Here is a 17,501-nt window from a genome sequence, read left to right as displayed (position 1 = left end):
CTCCCCTCTAGAACCCTCAGTTTGTTTCTCAGAGTCCATCGTCTCTCATGGTTCGTCTCCCCCTCCGATTTCCCCTCCTTCATTCTTCCCCTCCTGCTATCTTCTAAACCATGATTGTGTTGCTAGTAATCTTTGGCAACTAGTCAACTATAATGATTTCATTAGTTAATGTTCCGTACATGCACTATTTCTATCTAACTCCAGAACTGATAGCAAGAAGCATGTCTGATCGCAAAATATTGGTTTAAGAATTTTAATGATGGCCATGATTTATTAATGCACTTGTCTACATCTGTTAGAGGGAGCTCTCTGCATGCCTCAGTGGGATTCTCCTTGATTTGTTGAATGTGAGTGGAGGAGAAAACAGGCATGTAAGCTACTGCTCTCTTGTATGCCATCCTTATAATGTCTTAGGGGGGTTTTGGTTTTGCTGCCCCCAGATGAATTTGGCCTTTCCATATAACTTAATTAGTAGACCAAAGCAAACACTTCTGATGTGATTTAGTTGGTGTAAAGCCAAGGCTTGTAGTTTATACGTACAGCAGTCTTGACAAATTTATGTGACGGCTTAGTTTTATAGCACTATCATGGGTGTGGGGATACAAGCTTTATTTATACATCTCTAATTGCACGCACAGTGAGCCAGGGCTATGACCCAGGGCTATGCCAAGACTAATTACATTCCCAAATTCACATGGCTTTCTCTTCTTCCCTTTTTCACTATAGCAGAAAGTAAATAAATAAAATACACGCCATAGGGATTGCTTACATGAGTAACTTCATTAGGTGATGAGGTAATGAGGTTGTTGCATTTTGCAACATTTGAACACAGGAAAGAAAAAAAAAAAGAATGCACTCTGTAAATGTTCCTACAAATGGGGATACAAAATTCTCTAGCAATTTCTGAAATTTCTATGCAGGAAAATGTATAAAGTACCAGAAACCTCCTTGAAACTATTGGGAAGGTATAAAACAAAATTTCATAAGAGACCTGGACAATTTAATCCAGGAAGAACAGATGTTCTCCCACTGGAAACAACTGCATGAGTTCCTGAATTCCATTTACAAATAAGACCATTGAATTATCTTATGAACAACTCAAAAATGCTGAGTAATAGGAAAGATCAATCACAGCAGGGAAGAATTTGATTGTTAATGTAGGATTCAGTTGGTCTTGAGGCCCCTGGAACTTCCATTTCTCAAATGAGTACTAGATACTTAATGGTCTTAGGAGACTGTAGGTCTTGAAAACATTTCACCCTGTCACTTTGAAAATTCAAAACTTGATGGTTATGAGTTCCAAGAAACATGAGGCATTGGCCATGTATTTTTGTGGTTGACATTACAATGCACTACCCAGATCTCTCTTCAGGAAAGGATTTTCAGACCCAGCCCTTAAAGAGATTACCTCTGCTGAAGGGACCTGGTCACTCATGGTCCTGCCTCCTTACTGAGGCAGCCCACACTCAATGACTGAGTGACATGGAAATATTAAGGTCTAGTCCCCTTGCCTCACTCAGAAGACTTCTTAAGGGTAAGGCTTAGAACTTCTTATAAGATCTGCGGAAGCCTCCCTTAAGACTACATCACAACAGTACATGTGTAGGGCCAAGCAAGAAGGTTGGGTGTGTGTGTGGTCCTTTTGTGGTCAATGTGAACGTCTAGACCCTTGCTACTAAGTTGGAAATGAAGTGGGCCAGGCCAAAAGCTTGGTTCTTTCCCATGATTCTAGAGGGATTCTAGGAAGAAACCAGTGCATTATGTAATAGGGCCCTGTGTGGAACAATCAGAGCAGATACCAAAGCTGAGGGGACCATTCCTAGAGTGGTATATGAACAAGGGTGATCTAGGAATATTTCTTTACATCAAATGTAAACTAGAGCTATCTAATTATACAATGAAAACAAACATATAAACTCTGCTTTAAGCTAGGACAGATTAGCTTGTAGCAGAGCAACTGCTCTGCCAAAATCAACTGTAAATTATGGATAGAATTTAAAAAAAAAATGTCTGAAGGTATGAAGGCGTCAGAGAACCAACAAGAAATCCAATGCTTAAAGGACCAAGATCTCCAGCAGATATAGAAGCAAGAGGCTGAGAAATCAAGATGGAGGCAACAAGATGCTGAAAAGCCCAACACAACTTTCAACAATTTCAGCTGCAGAGAGAAAAATTGGAGCCCAGGGCTTCACATGGTTAGGACTCGGGGTTGTCATTGTAGAGAACATGGAAACACATTGAGGTGAACCCAGCGTATGGTGCCACTTTACCTTCAGTATCTTTTCTTAGGGGAAAGAATACATGGACAAAACATCAGCTAAGAGATAGAAAAGCTTAGGGGAGATTATGGAATGCTGGAATATGTAAATATATATCTGTGTACCTAGATTATTTAATATGCACATCAGTACATCAATGTTAATTGATACAGACATATGTCAATTATTCTTTCACATGAACTAATGGCAGGATTGATTTCACATTCTTCCTGAAGGAGAGATTCTGACTTTTGTCAGAAAGCTAATGCTGCATATTTTAATTACATTTTGGAACAATTCCTTTGGAGGGCACTAGAAGATTCAGCACCTCTGTGATTAGATGAGAATACTCTGGAGAACTGACTAGGACATGCCACATGTTAAATCTTCATTATCATATGTTCTCTTTTACAAGTCCCTAGCTACAACTCTATTTTTATATTTCCTTTAACAGTTCCATAGTTCTTGAGCAATTGGCTGTTTGTGTGTGTGTGCCTGTGTGTGAAATCCATCTCATTATGAGACCAAAAGAAAATGGCTTTGTTTCTTCTGATCAGTTCACTTCTTAGGAATCCTTTGTGAAACTAACACCCGTTCCCTTTGAAACACGTTCATATGTTTCTTAAACATATTAAAACCTTCTCCAGATACTCATCTCTAGCAGCTGTAGCTACACTTCTGTATGTTTTTACAGAAACTTAATATATGTTTTGTCCACTATTTTATAAGAGGATATGCCCTTCGTTATCCTCCAGAGAGCAAGGCTTTGGAGAAGCAGAGTTATCTGGATTCAAATATAAATGCAGACAGACCTTAAGTATTTTTAGAAATGTAGTCAAAGCCAATAGGAGCTGCTTTAGAAATGCAAATGAGAATCGCATTGCCAGAAGGCAGATGTTGTAAGAAAAAAGTCTGGGTGTGTAGTATGTTACCCTGCCAGAGGTTACATTTGTGATTTTTCTCCTTTCTGAAAGGGCAAGCAGAAAATTTCTTTAGGACTGGTGAAAGTTCCTTTTCATCACACACTCCAACTCCTTGAGTTTATAGAGAGGTTCCTAATAGTTACACATAAAACTGTCAGTCATACTAGAGTCAAGTAGAGATTTCCATATTCTTTCCAGATGAGAATACAATGAGGATTTGCGAGTGGTATAAAAAGGGAGCAAGCAGAGTAAGATAAAGACACAGATGAGAAGGTAAGTTGGAATCAACAGTTTGGGTGTGCCCTAATAGAAAAACAAGGGGTGCTGACCCTTCAGAATTCTTTGTCTTTGGCCAAGAAGAAAAGTTAGCATGAGAAGACTGGATAGTGAACAAGGAAATCTATATGAAACTGCTTAGTATTTAATCCTGCACAAAGCTTGTTAAACATAAAATCATCGGTTTGTTTTAAACGCTAGGAGCTACTAAAAGGGAGAAAGTTACTTCTATTGCAGAGTACTGGAGAGAATGGGAGGAGGAGGGTGGAGAGAAGTCTGGCTTCAGGGGATGACTTTTAATGGATTTCCCCACCTGTTTTCAACTATTTGGGGATATTTAAATATGCAATGATATCTCTTCTTCCATTCTGAGTCAACTTCACTTTAAATTTGTTTTAAAGGAAAAGGAAAAAGTGATGTGGGAGCTTTGCAAAAAAGATGAGATGTGAATGTTTTCAAAAAATGCCTAAGGTTGAAAGCAATTTGGGGCACTTGCCCAGTGAAAGGTATCTTTCTGTTCCTCCATGGGGCAATGCTTGGGTGCTACCATCTCAGGGGATGGTGACAAGAAACTGACAAAAACATCCTTAATGGTTGCTCCCCTCAGCCTGACTCGACTCTAGACAGATTTCTTTCTGAGGGTAGGCCACTGAACCCTCCATTTCCTAGAGCATTTACTTTAGAAAATTTAGGATTGTAAATTCTTCCTTTGCCTCTTTGAGATGTAAATCTTCTACTAAATGTCTTTCTCAAGAGACAGGGAGTCATTCCTTTGAAATGTAATTATCTAGAGAGATAGCACTCCTGTTTTCCCCGCCTTTTTGAAAGGGTTGAAGCCTAACTTTGATAAAGGTCAATTAGCAAATACAGCTGGCCTAATCATAGAGCCCAACCTCCCTGCTAATGACCTCCAGTACTTTTCCACTAGCTTGCCTCCAGGCATAAACTTAAGAAGTGAATCCCATCTCTCTCCCTCGTGGCAATAGTTTTGAATAAAGTCTTCCTTGCTTTCCAAACTGATTGGGTGCAATTTTTCTTTTACAAAATCTTTTAAAAATGTGCTGTTAGAATAAGTGCGTTTGGAGAAAGAAAAGATTCTATAAATTGTACAGTTGTGGTTTATGCTGATATTGGAAAGCCCCCTCCCCTTAGGGCAATGTAGGAGAATGGCAGTGTGCAATATTTAGCAACTCCTATGGTTTCAAGAGGGGACTTCTCTAAAGGTTTGACCAGGGATCTGGCTAGAACTTCTCACTTCAAGAAGCTGAACTGAAAGAAAGGACAAATGTATTATAATTGGGGTGAGTGGAAAGCAAATTCTGTGAAGGCCTTTTGAGTCTATAAATGGAAACTGGTTCAAAAGTTGATTCTTTCCAGAAACTCAAACTTCATTCTTGCTATTGGCATTGATACTAACAACTTGTCTTCTGATCACATCTTTCACATGTGTGGGAAAAAGCTGGTCTCCAAACTTACCTTGGCTTCCCACATAATTCACTCTAATCTTAATCTTCCTTTCCCTTACATTAAAAACCCTCAAAAACATTTCTCCTCCCATCAAACAGAAAGGCCAGTGAGCACAACGATGGTGTTGTCTTGTTCATAGTACCTCGCAAATGATACAGATTTAATGAACATTTGTTGAATGAATGAATGAATTCCGAAGTTGAATATCCTCAAATTTGTTTTATGGCTTTGTCATTGGCTAACATAAATATCAATGCCTTAAATTTTCTATTGTTTAAAGTAGCATATTCAAACAGAAGTTTGTCTGTTAGACTTATCTTTTCTGTAGAGGGTGGGAATCGGTTCCAAGTGATCTGTTTTCTCCTCCTCCCTTGTTCATTGTAGTTAAAGGCCAAACTAAGAAAAAGCAGTCTTTTAAGATTGATGATACAACTTTTATCTGTAGAAGAGGGAAAGTTAATGGACTCGTACAGGGACTAAACTCATGGTGACCTATGAACCTCTAACAAAGCATTTCAACATGGTATTTACTACACTAGCTTTTTTCTCTCATCATTGAGAGTGTTGTTATTATGTACCGCACCAAGGTATGCTATGTTGCACTGTTGGTACCAATTGGATTGTCTTAACTAGGAGTATCAAAAACCTCAACGATGATAATTAAATCATAGCAGGTATTCTTCACTAAAAGTTTAGAGGTAGATAATTCAATGTTATTGCAGCAACTCAGCGATGTCATCACAAATGAAAACTCTTTCCATCTGTCTTCTCTGCCCTTCTTGGCGTGCCAGCTTCTGTCCTGGTGACCATGTAGCTTCTTCCCTTAGCAATATAGACAGGAAGAGAAAAAGGGAAAAGAGAGAGAGGGCCAAGCTAGTCATATCTATACATTTTAATGAGTAAAACAACAACAAAACAAAACAAAACAAAAACTTGTCCTAGACGCCCCGTCCAGAGTCTCCCACTTAACCTTCATTGGCCACTCCTATACCATCACAGACAAAGTGCTAGGACAGTAACATGGCTAGATTAGAGCAGCATGGTCTAGTCCCTGGGGCTGTGATGGAGTCTTACCATCCTGAGATCAAGGGATCTCTATAGCTACTTGGATGAATCTGGATTTTGTTAAAAGAAAAAAAAATGAGAGTGGGGAGGTTTGGATTTTATTAAAGCAGTAGATACTCTCTACTACATCTTTTAAAATACAACACACTAGGAACTTACTATGTGTAAGATACTATAAATTTTATGTGAATTCATTTATTTAACACTCACAGCAAACCAAGGAAATAGGTAGTTGTACTATCTCCATTTTACAGAAGAGGAAACTGAGCAGGGAAAGTTTTGGAAATTTTCCCAAGGTCTTACAACTAGAAAGGAGCAGAGTCTGGACTTGAACCCTGGCACGTTAGCTCAGTGCCCAGATTTTTCCACATTGACCCATGATTCTAAATGCTATTTGTGGTTTAATAAAACAGTTATAATAACTAGGTTGGTTTTCTTTTACATGATTCTAAGGAGATTGTGATTTGTAATAGAGAACCTAATATCTTGCTGAACTGATTTTGATTTTTTTTTAAGATTTTATTTATTTACTTGAAAGAGAGAGAAACAGTGAGAGAGGGAACTCAAGCAGGGGGAGTGGGAGAGGGAGAAGCAGGCTTCCCGTTGAGCAGGGAGCCCAATGTAGGGCTTGATCTCAGGACCCTGGGATCATGACCCCAGCCAAAGGCAGACACTTAACGACTGAGCCGCCCAGGCACCCCCCTGATTTTGATTTCTAAAGCATATAATGGGGGTTTTTAGAAGTAGTTACATGTGAAGTGATTGTTCTTATTATTTTCTAGTGTTTAAAAATCCCAGGTCCAACTTATATCTCTTGATTTATTTTTATTATTTTAATTTTTTTTAAGATTTTATTTATTTGACAGAGAGAGACAAAGTGAGAGCAGGAACACAAGCAGGGGGAGAGGGAGAGGGAGAAGCAGGCTTCCCGCAGAGCAGGGAGCCCGATGCGGGGCTCGATCCCAGGACCCTGGGATCATGACCTGAGTCCAAGGCAGACACTTAACGACTGAGCCACCCAGGTGCCCCCATATATCTCTTTATTTAAATTGAATTCTACAAATATTTATAGACTTCCCACTATGGGACAGAAACCACAAAATTGGAGCTTGATAATAAAAATACTGTGGTCAGGGTGACAAGCTCATAAGCAGATAATTGCAATTATGACATGATAAATATTATCATAAAGAAATGTACAATTACACTAAGGTGGACAGATTAGCCTAGGGCTAAATGTGGGAGTCTGGGAGCACTATGAAGGGAGGGGATAATTGAATTGTGCTTTGGAAGAACAAATGTACGAAACCCATTGGAATCAGTAAAAGTGATCAAGCTTTGTAGAGGTAGAACTTTCAGAAATTGGAAGCTGTAATAAGTTTAGACACCTTTTAAAGCACGGGTGTGTTGAATTCACAATCAAAGAAAATTGTTGTAAATGGTAAGATCTACAGTGAATCTTTCCATTTGCAGGCGAATTATCCAAACATGATTCACTAGAATCAGAACTTCAATGCCCAAAACTACTCCTCCAGAGGTTTAAAATTCTGAGCTTTGAATGCAAAATGTGTGGCTTAATGATCAAACTTCATTTAGCTTGTGAAAGGAGATTGAGAACAAATGCATTATAAGCTCATACAAATGTAATTGACTTTAGAAATATGTTGGATTTTGTAAGCACCAATACCTTTATATGATCATCAAAACCTAATGCAATGGGGCTAGATATGTGATAAAGCAAATATAACAAATTTTCAGTTGTACAATCTACATGATGGGTATATAGATGTTTATAATGTAACTCTCAATTTTTTTTTGTTTGAAATATCTCATAATAAAATCTTAGGAAATAAAGGCAATGCAATATGTCTCCTCAGGAAAGCTGTGGGTTATCAGGGCACATTATTTACCCATGTAGCTCTTGCATTTGGGCAAAGCTGAATGTTTTTCTGTGTCTAGGGCTATGAGTCAAGGAACTAGACTCAGGTTGAAACTAATCAGATGATCCAATCCTTCAGCCATAGTTGTTGGTTCAGTCATAGGAGTGTATACAGACATGGACTATCAAGATTTGAGTGAAGTTTGTTCAAGTTTTCTGGGGAGGGAAGATTTTTCTCATTCTTTGGGATTTTTCTCACCATGTCTCTCTCTCTTGGGTTGTAGAACAAGAAGCTTATGCTTACGGGTATTGTGGAGAGCCACTTTTTGATGACCAGGGGGAGACTAGCAGAAGGAAAGTAGATCCTTATTGCCACTACTATAGAGCTGCTGAATCAAATTTCTATACCTTGTCCTTCCAGTTAAATGTGCAAATAAATCCTTTTTGAATTTATTCCAGTGAAGGCTCTACTGAATGTATATTATTATAGATTTCACATGTGAAGTAAACACAAAATTCATAGTAAAGAGACAAAATCATGATGTTAACATTTTGCAATGCATTCAAAAAGGCATGTCCTCAACCATAAGAAATACCCATACAGAAAATGGGTAATTCCAAGTAAACATTAGAAACTGATGTTGTTGATTATCAATAAGCACTTTTTAAGCTTAAAACATTGCATGTAGACCTAATTTTTTGAAAAATTCCCAGAAGTCTTCCTGATGGCTACTACTAATGTTGAAAATAAAATAGGTAATATCCATTTGTTTCAGAGCAATACTGAAATTTTCTTGGTCATACACAACCATATACTCATACACACATTTATATGCATGTGTGTGTGTGTGTGTGTGTGTGTGTGTGTGTATAAAATTATATATAGTGCTAGTCTGCTTGGGCTGCCATAATAAAATACTACAGAGTGGGTAGCTTAAACACAGTTGTTTACTTTCTTATAGTTCTGAAAGCTGAAAGTCCAAGATCAGGTGCTACCAAAGTTGGTTTCTGGGAAAACTTTTCTTCCTAGTTGCACATGGCTATCTTCTTATTGTGTTTCCACATGGTCTTGCCTTTCTGTGTGTGCGGAGAGAGAAACTCTCTAGGGTTTCTTCCTCTAAGGATACCGGTCCTATGGGATTAGAGCCCCAAGCCTTCTTTTTTTTTTTTTAGAGCCCCAAACTTTACATCTCATTTAGCCTGAATTACCCCCTTAAAGGCCCTGTCTCCATATACAGTCACACTGGGGCAAATCAACTTATGAATTTTGGTGGACACAGTTCAGTACAATATACATACACACACCATACATTTATGTAAACATATAAATTCATAATATACACATATACATATAAATATACACATATTATAAATGTGTGTGTGTGTATACATACACACACATGCTCACACAGACACACTTTTGTATTTCTATTCTCAACCTTGGTAAATGTGAGACTTCTGTAGTGAAACATTGGAAAAGATGAGTGAACCTAGTGTATGCTTATTCTTCTATGTGCCCCTTTACTGTGTCACCCACACTCCACCATGACACCGGGAAAATAGCTGAAAAAACACTTAATAGGCAATAAGAGCATCATGGTTAGTTAGTGTTGCCAGATTTAGCAAGGTCAAATACAGGAAGCCAATTAAATGTTGAGTTCAGATAAACAATATTGCATGAAATACACTTATACTGAAAGATCATTTGTTACTCGCCTAGTAGTCAGATTTCACTGGGGGTCCTCTATCCAGGATGGAGGATTCTTTATTGTTCTTGATGGAAAGGCTGTAGTAAGATTTTTGTACTTAGTTAGACATAAGTGCAATTTTTGAAAATTGCTCAGTCCTTCTAGGTCTTATGTCCTGACTGATTCTGCTGTAAGTATATTATATTGCATTCTGCCTTATGTTTAATTTCATCAAAGTCAAATGATGTTTTTGCTGTGGCAACGAATGGGTGGTTGTGAGATAGAATGTGAACACCATGTGCAATAAGATCCAGATTCTGCTTTTAATATGTATAACTTACTGGAAACATCTTGACAATAACATGTTTAGTGTAGAGACCACTGTGTGAGCCATATCTGTGTGCTCCATGACAGTCCATGCCTTTGTGTTGTTGATGTCAAATAAAGATTGTGGTAGAGTTGAATTACATCTCCACTTCCCCCCAAGAAAGATTGGAGGTCCCAATACCTGGAACGTCAGAATGTGGTCTTGTTTGGAAAAAGCATCTTTCAGATGTGATGAGTTGAAGTGAGATCATAGTAGATGAAGGTGGACCCCTACTCCAGTGTGACTGGTATCCTCATAAAAAGATGGCCATGTGAGGACAGACACACACTGGGAGAGTGCCATGTGACAAGCCAGGCAAAGATTGGAGTTGTGTGGCTGCTAGCAGAGGAACACCAGAGACTACTAGCAAACCATCAGAAGCTGAAAGTAGTCAAGGAAGCATCTATTCAGGGCTTGGAGAGAGCATGGCTGTAGTGTTCCTTCAAGCATCTCTGCTGCAAGCATTTTCTCCACAAGCATTTTCTGATGCAAACATTTATTCTATTTTATTTTTTATTTTTTGCTTTATTTCTTTTGCCACAACACTAATTGACCAAAAGGCAATTTTGCTGAAAAAGATAAAATTATGGAAAAATAAAAGGGGGGCATTCACTAAAAATGACACAATGAGACATAAATGAATAACAAAATTAAAAAGACTTTATTGCAAAGTATAAAATATTTGAGTACATTCAAAATGTATAGGATCGATTCATGGCAATACTGTGCAAATAACTGACTTTATTTTGTGTATTGTACATAAGCACTTGTCTGCGAAGTCTTTCCCTCATTATTCTGTTCAGTGTGATACATTCTTTTTTACCTGTTCATTTGTCTCCTTATTTGGCATCACACTTTATTTATTTATTTATTGCTGAAATTTCTTCCTTAATCAAGATAGGTCTCCTTTTCCAAATATTAGGATTCATATTTGTAACTGGGCTTGGTGTTGCATTGTGAAGGCCTTCCACGGTGTTATTTGTTCTTGGCCACATGTCCACTGATAGACATTCCAAAGTTCTGTGGGAAATGTAGGCTCAAAACTAGGCCATTTTATAGACCATCACTAGGGCTAAGATTTATATAATAGAAAAACAGGAGCACTATTCCAATGGAGAAGTGAAACAGATTGTTACCAGTTGATGAAACTAAACTGTCAAATCCAACTGTCAACCAGTTATTTTTTTTTATCTTCTGTGGCAAAATTGCATTATGGCCAATTAGTTATACAATGAACATGTTTGCTGCACAAATTCTTGCAGCAAAGATGTCTACAGCAAAGATGCTCATGGTGAAAATATGGGACATGACATCTTTATTTTGGACTTCTAGCTCCAGAACTGTAAGACTGGAAGTCTCTGTTGTTTTAACCCACCCAGTTTGTACTACTTTGTTACAGCAGCCCTGGGAAAATGGTACAGACTGTTAGAATCACTTACCATTATTGTCAGAAAGAGCAATAGATTTGGAGGCATAAGGCCCATCTTGGGGCCTACTCACAAGTGTTAGGAGAGTTACCACTTGGGAGGGAGAGTCTAATCCAATAGAAAAAGAGGATATCTTCACTCCTGACATCTTTTCTTAAAAAAAAAGTGTCCAGAAGGGGGAAAAAAATCATTTTCTTGATAGTACTCCTTATTTCATTTTACTGCAACAATTCCAAGGAGAAGTGTGGAAGGCTTTTTATTGTCACATCAGATTTACATGGTAAAATTTAATGTACTTCTTGTCAGCTTTAAACACTGGAAATATCAATAAAATGTCAAATTATATTTGACTTCAAACCCAAGTGGTTATAAAAACGCAATACAAATTTACAATCATTTAGTCTTCCCCTTTTCTCACAATAAAACCCCGTTTTATTCTTTATGGGATGCTAAACTTATTTTGCTCAAAGCTGGTAATTTATTAGGGCTTATATCAGATCTGAAGTGTGTTTCTCTTAGAAATCAATGCTAGACCTAGAACGAGGACCAAACTTTTAAATTATGGCTTTGAAGTAATGTGATTATGGTTTTTAATGCCTCGTACATCTGCTTGAAGGATTATATGAGTTTATTCAAAATTCTGGAAACAATAAAATTAATTTTTTGGACAGTGAGCTAGCAAAGGGAGCCCAGTGATACTAATTGGAGGGTAGAGCATAATATCTCTTAATGCATTTTGTGATCTATCTTACACAAGGAACATCTTGCCCAGGGTGTCAGCGGGCACTGTATCAAAGGAACTTTTGTCAGCTTTCTGTTCAAATACCTTCTTTTCTCCCTTCTCTTTCCGGGGTCCTGGTACTGAAACAATTTGTTCTCCCTTAGATGAAAAATTCAGTAGTTTGCAGCTTATATTGTTCAGTGCTATTTATGAGGATTGCAGGCCAAGCCTGTTTTACGGATTTGGGTTTTTAGGTAAATTTCATGTCCATGGATCAAGAACTGCACTAACAGCTTTCAAGCCAGCACAGCCAGTGGGGGCCTCACCGCTTCTGAAAGTGAAGGGTAGAACGGGAAAGTTCAGCGGGGGGAAGAGGGAGAATGCTGGGGAACAAATAAGGAGAGACCCTAGGGGAGCTTCCATTCTGACACCTTCTCTTGGATTCCCAAAGAAAGCATTTCTGTACTATTTCAGGATGCTCAGATCTCTGGATCCTGAGTTGCTCAGAGTAAAAATTAAAAATGAAACTCCAGTCTTCCCTTTTCCAGGCTTCCTTCTCCTGTACATATATTTGTTTCTTTCTTTTGTTCATTTCAGTTTTTATAATTACGTGGCATTGTTTATGTCCCTCCAATGCCACTGAACTTTCTCTAGAAAGGTAACTGTCGTATCAGCCGCTCACAAAGTTAAGATGAACTTTAATATAACTTAGGTTGATTTATGTAAAAGTAAATGTTGAACTTAAAAGGGATCATGGAAAATTATCATTCTGGTTGTGATGTTTTGCTGGAATCTGCTACTTGACATTCAGAACACTTCTGCTTCTGTAGCGGTCTCTCTCACTTCTCATGGTGGCCCCATACCTTCTCCACTCCCCTCAGATGGCCGGAGTCTTCCCCTCTACCTTCTCTCCTTCAAGCAATGGCTTAACTCCACATTTCATGAAGAAAAGAGAAAGCTTCAGATGAGAGCATTCCTGCCCCTCACGCCTTATGCTCAGAAATTGTATCCTAGTAGGTACTGGATTACTTTTCAGATGAAGGGGACCTCGCCCTGTTATTACCTTCTTTTTTGTATTTCTAATCTCTTCCTTTTAAGAACTCAGCAGCATTTATATCTGGCCCATAATTATTTTTTTTTGTAGGAGGCAGAATAATGTCCCCCCAAAATATTCACAATCTCTGAAACCTGTGAATATATTAGTTTACATGGCAACTGGAATTCAAGTTAGTAATTAGCTCACCTTGAAATAGAAAGTTTAGGGCGCCTGGGTGGCTCAGTTGGTTAAGCGACTGCCTTCGGCTCAGGTCATGATCCCGGAGTCCTGGGATTGAGTCCTACATCGGGCTCCCAGCTCAGTGGGGAGCCTGCTTCTCCCTCTGACTCTCTCCCCTCTCATGCTCTTTCTCTCTCGCTCACTCTCTAATAAATAAATAAAATCTTTAAAAAAAAAGAAATAGAAAGGTTGTCTTGGACTATCTAGGTCGGCCTGCTGTGTTGCAAGTGTTCTTGAAAGTGGACAAGGAAGGCAGAAGAAGTGGCCAGGGTGATCCATTGTGAGAAAGACTCCATTTGGATTTGCTGGCTTGGAAGATGGAGAAAGGGAACTGTGAGCCAGAGAATATGGGTGGCCTCTTGAAGTCGGAAAAGGCAAGAAACAAATCCTTCCTAGAGCCTCCAGAAAGGAGCAGAGCCCTGTAGACACCTTGATCTTAGGCTGGCGAGACTCTTGTCAGATGTCTGCTCTACATAACCGTAAAGTAATAAATTTGTGTTGTTTACACTTGTGGTAGTTTGTTAGTTTAAGTGTGTGGTAATTAATTAATTTAGTTTGTGGAAATTTTTCACAGCAACAAACAAAATGAATCAGCCGTCAAACCAATAAACCAAACTAAATGAAATAAACTGAACACAAATAGCCAAACAAACCCTCACAGACACCATAGCCTGCTCATTCTCCCTCTCTCTCTCTCTCCATCATCTCTCCCTCAATCTCAGTCTCTCTCCTTCTCTCCTTTTATAACTGAACTACTCAATAGTTGAAGGAGTATATTCATCCTCTTGTCTTCTCTTCATGTCCTTCTTCTACTCACTCCAAGTCTGACTTCCACACTCACCGTTATACCAGATCTGTCAATGCTAACATGGTGTCTAAGTTATCAAGTTCAGGAGACTTTCATACCTCATCAGCATTTAATATAGTTGCATACTACCGTAGTGAAATAGCACTTTCTCTTGCTTCCTATGACACCAAACACTTCAGGTTCTCATTCTCTTCTTGAACTTTCTCGGTGTCTTTTTTTTCCAGCTTTCTCCATTTTTTGGGGGGGACACCACTGTGCTCAAACTAGACCCTCAGTCAGGGTCCATGAAAACAAATACCACTATAGATACTTAGGTCAAAGAAAATGCAATATATTGATTGGTTACACAGGTGATGAAAAAACAGGGAAGCCATATAGGGGATGGCAAGACAAACCCAAAATTAGTCATAACAAGAAGCAACAGTCACTCCTCCAACATCCTGATGCATACTTATAACCCCATTGCTTGCCTCCCATCTTCCTTGGATGTTATAAGGCACTTCCAATGAAACGGTTTGAAACAAAGTTCATACCTTTTGGCCCACTCCTTATCCAGGGTCCCTCTTCTGGTGAGTGGAACTCCCGTTCACCTTGTTGTGTAGACTAGGATCCTGGGTGTCGTCCTCAGTACTTTCCTTGACCTCACTGCCCTTCCCACATTCAGTCAACTAGTCTTCCTATTTCCCCCACAACCAATTTTTAAATATGATAAATGTTCTTGCTCTTGACAGTCATCACTCTGATACAAACCACCATGATTTCTTAAATATTGGGCCACAGGAAAAAGTCAGATTTTCTATTCTTTTATCAAAGAACTACTTTTAAAATGCAAATCAGATGGATGTACACCCTGTTCCCAAATCATAAGTGATAGTTACATTTAGGAGATGAGGGGAAAACATTCTTAACATGACTTAAAAGCATTGTATGATGAGGTCTTACTCCCCATCTCCCCCTCTAACTACTATTCATCATTCTCGGCACAATGTCACTGTGGCTTCCTCTGGTTAATCTTCCCTCTGTGCCCTCTCCTTACTCTCCACTCGCTGGAATGGTGTTCTCATCTCTCTGTTGCCTCACTCATGCTGTCCTAGGAGAGAAGCGTCTACTGACGTGATTGGTGAAGAAGAGAGAAGAAACAGAACATGCGTGAGTCAATCATTCTTTTGCCCTCTGTCTTTTCAGGGTTTACTTTTCTGCAGAAGCCACATGTCTGTTCTGCTCCCTCCCCTGAAATACCACACTGTAAACATGGGTGAAGGCCTGCAGTTTTAGGACTTTTTATTATTAAACATGAGTTTTTAAAATTCTTCATTTTTCTGACTCTTATGTCTCTCAGTTGCATTTCATCTCAGGCACAGAAGAGAGAGGACCCCTACCCCCCAGGGCATTGGTCAGGATGATACTTATATCATTATTTGTGCATCACCTGTGATTATCTGTTTGTCCCACAACTTCCCTTTTTTTGTCCTACAAAAATCTGCCTTTTGTGAAGGAAAAGCTGTGTCTTTTTCACCATTATATTTCTGGTACCACCCTGGAGCCTGGCACAGAATGGTCAATCAGAAAATGATTGTTCCTAGAATCCACGGAAAAAGCTACTCCTTTTTACAGGAATGGCCAAAGAGGCATCCAGAGGGCAGCTACTTCAAGCAGGCAGTGTCCCAAGAGGAGCCCTTGATGCTCTGAAGCACAAAATAAAATTGATTTCCTGGCTTTTTACAGAAAATAAAAAAGCATCATTTTCTGAAAAATTATAAGTGGATTTTATTTATAATGTGGCATCAAACTGCTTCAGTATATGAGAAAGGGACAAGGAGGCCAACGGAATCGAAGCATGAGTTATCGCTGATAGAAAAAGTGATCTGTGCACTTCAGTCTGTGTTTTCTCTCATTGTCTGTTTGAGTCTTTGATTTACCAATTGTGGTTCTTAGGATGGATGTATTCAATCAATGAATATTCTTAAGTACCTCCAATATGTAATCAGTGTGGAATACTATCAGGGTTATAAGTCACAGTCTGCATTTCAGAATCCTCGTGGAGTTTATGGTCTTTGCAAACAGCTAATAGCAAGAAGTATGCTTTAAATGCTCTGAGCTTTGTTGTTGTAAATGTTTCTTTCTTTTATAAATTACTCTGGCTCGGCTTTCCTAGCATTTCCTAGCATCTATTCCTAAGGCTCAGCGTATGTCTTTTGTCACCTAAAACACAAGGGGCAGCATCCAAGAGAAATGAGCTCATCCACTGGGGACTCTAGCTGTTCTATTAGAACTTGTGGATTCTCAAGGGAGATTCTTTTTAGGAAAATAACTCAAATGTCAGCATTAAAGTACAATGAGACCGGACTCAGGTCACAGTCTTGCTTCTCAATTGCTATTTGACCTTGGTAAGCCTCAAGCTTTTCAAAGTCTCTGTTTTCACAGCTTCAAAGTGGAGGAAATAAAAATAACATCAAAGTATTTTTCTGACTTGTTTTAAAAATATTTTCTAAAATTTTAGAACAGTTCCAGATTTATAGAAAAATTGTAAAGATACTATAGAGTTCCAAGATACTATAGAGTTCCTCCACACAGTGCCCCTATTACTCACATCTCATATTGGTATGGTACATTTGTTACAATTAATGAACCAATATCAATACATTATCATACCATCAATACATTATCACACTATCACACTATCATACACATTATAAATTCTTTCTGCATTAAAACAGGTAAGCGTGCTAAATGCCAATGTTCTTTCTATACATATTTATATTTCTCTAGCCTGTGCTTATCAGTCTGTACTCTAAACACTTACATGTTCATCCTTTCTACTTGACAGCTTGAGAGTGGGGGCCATGTCATAATCATTCTTGAATTTCTTTGACTTAGCACATAGTAAGTGTTCAATATATGTCTGTTCCACATACAGAGATTTGTCACTATAACTAGGGTTTGAATAACTCATAGGCAATTGCTATGTGTGTTGACTGTTGAATTATGAGTTCACAAACTATCAATTACATAGATGAAATATAGCTTGTAAGAGAGGAAAAGACCACATCATGCATTGGCTTAGAGGTAAAGTAAAGGTTTCGGATTTTATCAAAAATATACTTGGGGAAAAAAAAAACTTAAATATTCCAAACAAGAAAATATTCAGATTCACATTTTCCAGGTGTTCCCATTTTCTTAATTTCACTCTTTCAGCCACATCCTCCCTACCAAAAAGGAGTGTTATCTTCAGTCCCTAAATGAATGTTGGGTGATGGCTCCTAATGAATTAGTTTCTTATCAGCCCCAACACTTTGTGGTTGAGAGTAAGGGCTCTCTGTACCGCAGCTCCCTCATTTGTAAGATG

Source organism: Callorhinus ursinus, unplaced genomic scaffold (assembly GCF_003265705.2).
Source record: "Callorhinus ursinus isolate GAN/ISIS: 27379988/994484 unplaced genomic scaffold, GSC_fseal_2.0 scaffold20, whole genome shotgun sequence".
Taxonomy (NCBI): Eukaryota; Metazoa; Chordata; class Mammalia; order Carnivora; family Otariidae; genus Callorhinus; species Callorhinus ursinus.
The sequence above is the reverse complement of the archived record's forward strand: the minus strand, read 5'-3'. Positions refer to the sequence as shown.